Source organism: Lynx rufus, unplaced genomic scaffold (genome assembly GCF_022079265.1).
Source record: "Lynx rufus isolate CCGP_SWC_20201006 ecotype Redwood Valley unplaced genomic scaffold, mLynRuf1.p SCAF_1, whole genome shotgun sequence".
NCBI lineage: Eukaryota > Metazoa > Chordata > Mammalia > Carnivora > Felidae > Lynx > Lynx rufus.
In genome coordinates this window covers 204,745,951-204,752,772 of record NW_025814823.1, presented here as the reverse complement: position 1 = coordinate 204,752,772, position 6,822 = coordinate 204,745,951, and positions in this window count along the sequence as shown.

Below are 6,822 nucleotides of genomic sequence, written 5' to 3'. Positions count from 1 at the left end.
TTGTATTGGAATATCTGGGAATCTGGAGCTTTCCCTCATTCATTACTATTTTTGAAATTTGTTGGCAATTCGAGTACAATAGGAGTCATATGTCTTACTTTACTGGGGACACGATAGTGTGACTCTGGGACCTCTAATAATTAGATGTTGGACTTTCTTAAAAAATTTTTTTTTAATATTTATTTATTTTTGAGAGAGACAGAGACAGGATGCGAGTGGGTTAGGGGCAGAGAGAGAGGGAGACACAGAATCCGAAGCAGGCTCCAGGCTCCGAGCTGTCAGCACAGAGCCTGACGTGGGGCTTGAAATCACGAGCTGTGAGATCATGACCTGAGCCGAAGTCGGTCACTCAACCGACTGAGCCACCCAGGCGCCCCAGATGTTGGACTTTCTAAATGGATTGCCAAATTTTCTTTTTTCTCTATTGTTCATCTCTTCTAGATTTTTTTTTTTTTTTTTTACAAATCTTCAATTGAAATATTTAATTTCCCTTTCCAAAAGAGTTTTCTTGTTCTCTGAGGGCTTGTGCTTGTCTGTTTTAGCATTTCGTCCTGGTTTTATGGATGCAATGTCTTATCTTTGGTCTCCTCCTTCCTGCATTGCTGTTCCCTTCCAGCTCCTTTTGGTTGTTGTCGTTTTAGTTGGGCATGGTTTCTTTCTTTCATTTCGGAGCCTTTCTTCAGGTGCCTGGTCCTTCTTGGCTGGACATGCATTGTAAGCAGAAGGCCCTAAAATCTGACTGGAAGCTCCCTGCCTGCCAGGGAACCTGGCATCTGGGGGACTGCATGGCAGGTGGTCAGGCGGCTTTTGTGTTGAAGAATTTGCGTATATTGGTTTCAGGAGGTCTTTTCTCTTGAGCTGTTTGGTTTATCCAAAAGAGGAATCCAGGGCACCTGGCTGGCTCAGTCAGTAGTACAGTGACTCTTGATCTCAGAGTTGTCAATTTGAGCCCCACGATGGGGGTAGAGTTTACTTAATCAGCAAACAAACAACAAGGGGGAGGGGTGGTGAGAGGAATCCCCTGCCTGGAAGATTATATGCTTGTTTCCCTCCATTCTGGGAGCTCAGAGTGCAGGGGTGCAGAGAGAAGAAGGGGCCGGTGTATCCCACAAAGCAGAGTCTGACTGAACCCTCTGTCCTGCCTGGGCCTTGCATTCCTGAGCTGGGCTGGGGGTAGGAGGAGAAAGTAACAATCTGGCTTTGAAAAGGGAAAGGGCTGGGGCTCTAATTGCACCACATTTCAAACAATCCCCATCATGTTTTTGTCTGCTTCATGCCCCCAAACGTGGAGGCACTTGGTCTATCCTGGTCTGAAATCTTCTGAGCATTCAGAAAGGTGACTCTCAAATCTCACTGGCATGCCAACGAGATGGAGGTTGTGGGTTTTGTCACTGTCTTTGCCAAATCACTCCCGGCTCCTCAGTTTGCTTTCCTACCCCGCAAAAACACGTTGACATCTCACATTGGCTGCTCTCCTCTCTCTTACTCTCTTTGTCCTTGTGAGTTTATACCCTTTTCCCTCCTATTCCTATTGTGGGTGTTTGGAAGGAAATAGAAATACATGGAAGGGTAAAATTTCCTGTATTTAACCAGAATTCCTAATTATGTTTTGATTTTAAAAGCAATCCATTAGATCATGCTCTGTCTCTCTCTGTCCCAAAAAATAAATAAACGTTGAAAAAAATATATATATAAAAGCAATCCATTAGATATTAAGAGAATTAGGTATAATGATTTCCCTGCACAACCAAAAGAAAGCAAACCTATTGTGTAAGATGGCAACACATCACATTTTTTAAACTGTTTCCTTTTTTAAGTGTAAATACATGCACATGGAAAAAATGTAAATCATATAAAAGAGTAAATAGTGAAAAGTACACCTTTCTCTCCCTCCAGCTGTCCATCCAGTTCTTTTCCCCAGATGCAGTACTTCCTGCCAGTTCCTTAGATATTGTCTCCTCTCTTACATTCTTTTTATTTTTTTTAATTTGTTTAATGTTTATTTATTTTTGAGAGACAGGGAGAGACAGAGCACGAGCAGGTGAGGGGTAGAGACAGAGGGGAAGACACAGAACCTGAAGCAGGCTCCGGGCTCCGAGCTGTCAGCACAGAGCCCGACATGAGGCTTGAACCCACGAGCTGTGAGATCATGGCCTGAGCCAAAGCCAGACGCTTAACCGCCTGAGCCACCCAGGCACCCCGCTTACATTCTTGCTATCCCATTTACATACACTTTTCTGTCTTCTTAACAGGACATTTTGCAGATTGCAACACATTCTTTTTCACAAGTGCATAGCAATCCATTATATACGTATTATCATTGATTTAACCTGTTCCCTATTGATGGCCACATAAACAATTTCCAGCTTTTGCCGCAAAACAACCCCGTAGTATCAGTCTCTCAATCCTCATATTAGAAATAGGCATATTTTTGTGCAGCGTGCATAAGATAAACTCCAGAAGGGGACTCCCCGAAGTGAAGGGTCTGTGCATGTGTGCTTTCAGAGCTAGAGCCCAATCGCCCTCCAGGCACGTGGACTCACAGTAGTAATGAATGTAATGGATGAGAGTCCCTGTGTCCCCAAACCCTATCTTGCCGGGACATTACCAAAAATGTTTTTGTAGTTTCCAAATTTCTTTGTAAAAAAAATCTAATTTCCGTGTAGTTTCATGTGTATTTCTCGGTTGTAAGTGAGGTTGAGCATCTTCTATATTTTAGAGCCATTTGTATTTTCTATGCAGTGTCTGCTCATGTTCTTTATCATTTTCTTTGGGGATATCGGCATTTTTCTGATCAATTTGTAAAATTTCTTTATCTAAAAATTAGGCCTTTGTCTGTCATACTTGCTGGAAAGCTTTTCCTGCCAGTTTATCATTTAATTTGCCTTATTGGTTTATGTTACCTTTTGGCAAACAGAAAGTAAGCATTTGATGTAGTCAAATTTAATGTTTTCTTTTCTGACCATCTCCGAGATCATAAAAAAATTTTTTTTCTAGTCTTTTATGGTTTCATTTTTTTACATTTACTCAGGTGGTCTGTTTGGAATTTATTTTGGAGTAGGATGAGTTAGAGGTTCAGTTTTTTCCAGTCAGCTTGCAACTTGTTTCAACAGGTTGCAATTCATCCTCAATACAAACCCATGGCAACATTTTTAAAATTGCAAAATTTCTTTATCTGATATAAACAGAAGACTAACTGTCTCCCTCGCCATTGTGGAAAGACAATTGGTCTTAAGGTCATTGCGCAAGAAATTTAATTTGCAGGTATGTTATGCAAGATAACGCCTGACACCTGACAACTGAGTCTGACCTTCTTTTGTCGAATTAGGAAGAGAAAGAGGAGCAATTCCTGGGGGCACCTGAAACTAATCAGGGTAGCAAGCCCAAAAGCCAATTGTAAATCCCAGGCCTGAATGGGGTTCAAGATACGGAGCCCAAATCAGGAGACGGGAGAACCAGCAGAGATGGCCGAGCTTGGGGAGTCAGAGAGTAGGTTCCAGGAGGCCTGGGTGGCGTGGGTGCCTGGGGAGAGCTGATCCTTTGGAAGGGGCAAGGAGGAGGAAGATTTTGCATTTCTAAGCAGCCCTATGGTAATTCTCCGTGGGATGTCGGAATTCCCATTAAACTCTCACCTACACTAGGTTGGGCCCAGAATCCTAACAGCTGGGAGAGGTTAGCTCTGGCCTCGGAAGTATGGACTGAAATAAGCTTTCTGAATAATTCAAGTAAATCTTGGGATAGCGTTATTATTTTATAAATAAAAATCTTTACCTCTACTAAATCATATCCAAATGTAATGGTTGATAAATTGGTAAATTAATGCATTCCCTCTTCGTCTATATTTATCAGATACGTGCCAGGCAATGTGCTGAGCTCTGGGAAATAGAATAAGGTGCAGGTCCTTTCCCTCCAGGTGCGTATCTAGTTGGGGTACGAGGAGGTCAGCAGCAGAGACTGTAGAGCGGTGAGGTGCTCTGGAGTTGCATGAAAGGCCCAGGAAGGACACCAAGCCAAGTTCTTCATAGAGTTTGCTGGAATAGGAGGTGATCAAGCACTGCTTCCTGTCTAAAATCCCTACTCTCTTTATGTAGGTAAAGCTAGAGTTATAATTTCAGAATTATAATTCATGTTACTCCACTTGTCATCTGTGTGGTAACTTTCTGCCAGGGATCGGGGGAGATCTAGTGCCACTCCATCTGCATTGAGATTCTTAGTCTGAGCATGGATTTCAGGGGGTCTGTTAACCCCTTAAAATTGGATGCAAATTATACGTGCGTGCTGTTTATTTCTGGGGATAGGATCATAGATTCCATGAGAATCTCAAAGGAGAGTGTGATCCCAGAAAGCTTAAGAACCAGTGACTAGGGGCACCTGGGTGGCTCAGTCAGTTAAGTGTCTGGCTGGTGATTTCAACTCAGGTCGTGATTTCAGGGTCATGGGATTGAGCACTATGTTGGGTTCCACGCTGAGTGTGGAATCTGTTTTGGATTCTCTCTCTTTCACCCTCTGTCCCTCTCCCCTGCTTGTGCTCTCATTCTCTCTCTCTCTCTCTGAAAAAAAAAAAAAAAAAAAAAAAGAACCAGTGGCTAGATTTTCTTAAACCTAATTAAGGATCTCTTGTCTTAACATTTTAAAAACATTGTAATCAGACCCTAATCTAGAGATGTGTGTGGTTCCTAACACCTAGCCCCTTTTAAACCTCTATCCCTTATCCTTTTTCCAGCTTCCTCTCTCCCTGTGCAAAAAGAGGAACAGAGCTGGGTGGCACTTGACTCTTTTCCTGTCTTTAGCTTATTTGGCAACCCCATACTTAATGACAGTAATAATGTAAGCAACTCTGTACTTAATTGTAATAATGTGATATTATCAAACAGAATTGGAAATTCACATTCCCAAGACAATCTCTTATGTTCACTCAGGCTTTTGGTTCAGAATGCTCAAGTTCAAAAATCATGTTCAACACACATTGGGCAAAGACTTTGTTTTTTTAGTTTTTTTAAATTTAATTTAATTTTTTAAAATTTACATCCAAATTAGTTAGCATATAGTGCAACAATGATTTCAGGGGTAGATTCCTTAATGCCCCTTACCCATTTAGCCCATCCCCCCTCCCACAAACCCTCCATAACCCTCAGTTTGTTCTCCATATTTATGAGTCTCTTGTGTTTTGTCCCCCTCCCTGTTTATATTATTTTTGTTTCCCTTCCCTTAAGTGTATCTGTTTTGTCTCTTAAAGTCCTCATATGAGTGAAGTCATATAATATTTGTCTTTCTCTAATTTCACTCAGCATAAATATCCTCCGGTTCCATCCACGTAGTTGCAAATGGCAAGATTTCATTCTTTTTGATTGCCGAGTAATACTCCATTGTATATATATACCACATTTTCTTTTTTTTTTAATTTTTTTTAATGTTTATTTATTTCTGAGACAGAGAGAGACAGAGCATGAGTGAGGGAGGGGCAGAGAGAGAAGAAGACACAGAATCTGAAGCAGGCTCCAGCCTCTGAGCTGTCAGCACAGAGCCTGATGCAGGGCTCCAACTCACAGACCACGAGATCATGACCTGAGCTGCAGTCAGACACTCAACCGACTGAGCCACCCAGGCACCCCTATACCACATTTTCTTTATCCATTACATCCATCGATAGACATTTGGGCTCCTTCCATACTTTGGCTATTGTTGATAGTGCTGCTATAAACATGGGGGTGCACGTGTCCCTTCAAAACAGCACACCTGTATCCCTTGGATAAATACCTAGTAGTACAATTGCTGGGTTGTAGGGTAGTTCTATTTTTAGTTTTTTTAGGAACCTCCATACTGTTTTTCAGAGTGGCTGTACCAGTTCGCATTCCCACCAGCAGTGCAAAAGAGATCCTCTTTCTGGCATCCTCACCAACACCTGTTGTTGCCCGAGTTGTTAATGTTAGCCATTCTGACAGGTGTAAGGTGGTATCTCATTGTGGTTTTGATCTGTGTTTCCCTGATGATGAGTGATGTTGAGCATTTTTTCATGTGTCGGTTGGCCATCTGGCTGTCTTCTTTGGAGAAGTGTCTATTCATGTCTTTTGCCCATTTGTTCACCAGATTATTTATCTTTTGGGTGTTGAGTTTGATAAGTTCTTTATAGACTTTGGATACTAACCCTTTAACTGATATGTCATTTGCAAATATTTTCTCCCATTCTATCGGTTGCCTTTTAGTTTTGCTGATTGTTTTCTTTGCTATGTGGAAGCTTTTTATTTTGATGAGGTCCCAGTAGTTCATTTTTGCTTTTGTTTCCCTTGCCTCTGGAGACATGTTGAGTAGGAAGTTGCTGCGGCCAAGATCAAAGAGGTTTTGCCTGCTTTCTCCCCAAGGATTTTGATGGCTTCCTGTCTTACATTGAGGTCTTCCATCCATTTTGAGTTTATTTTTGTGTATGGTGTAAGAAAGTGGTCCAGGTTCATTCTTCTGCATGTCGCTGTCCAGTTTTCCCAGCACAATGTTGCTGAAGAGACTGTCTTTATTCCATTGGATGTTCTTTCCTGCTTTGTCAAAGATGAGTTTGTGGGTCCATTTCTGGGTTCTTTATTCTGTTCCATTGATCTGAGAGTCTGTTCTTGTGCCAGTAGCATACTGTCTTGATGATTACAGCTTTGTAGTATAGCTTGAAGTCTGGGATTGTGATGCCTCCTGCTTTGGTTTTCTTTTTCAAGATTGCTTTGGCTATTCGGGGTCTTTTCTTGTTCCATACAAATTTTAGGATTATTTGTTCTAGCTCTGTGAAGAATGCTAGTGTTATTTTGATAGGGAAAGACTTTCTTTATGTAAGACATTGTG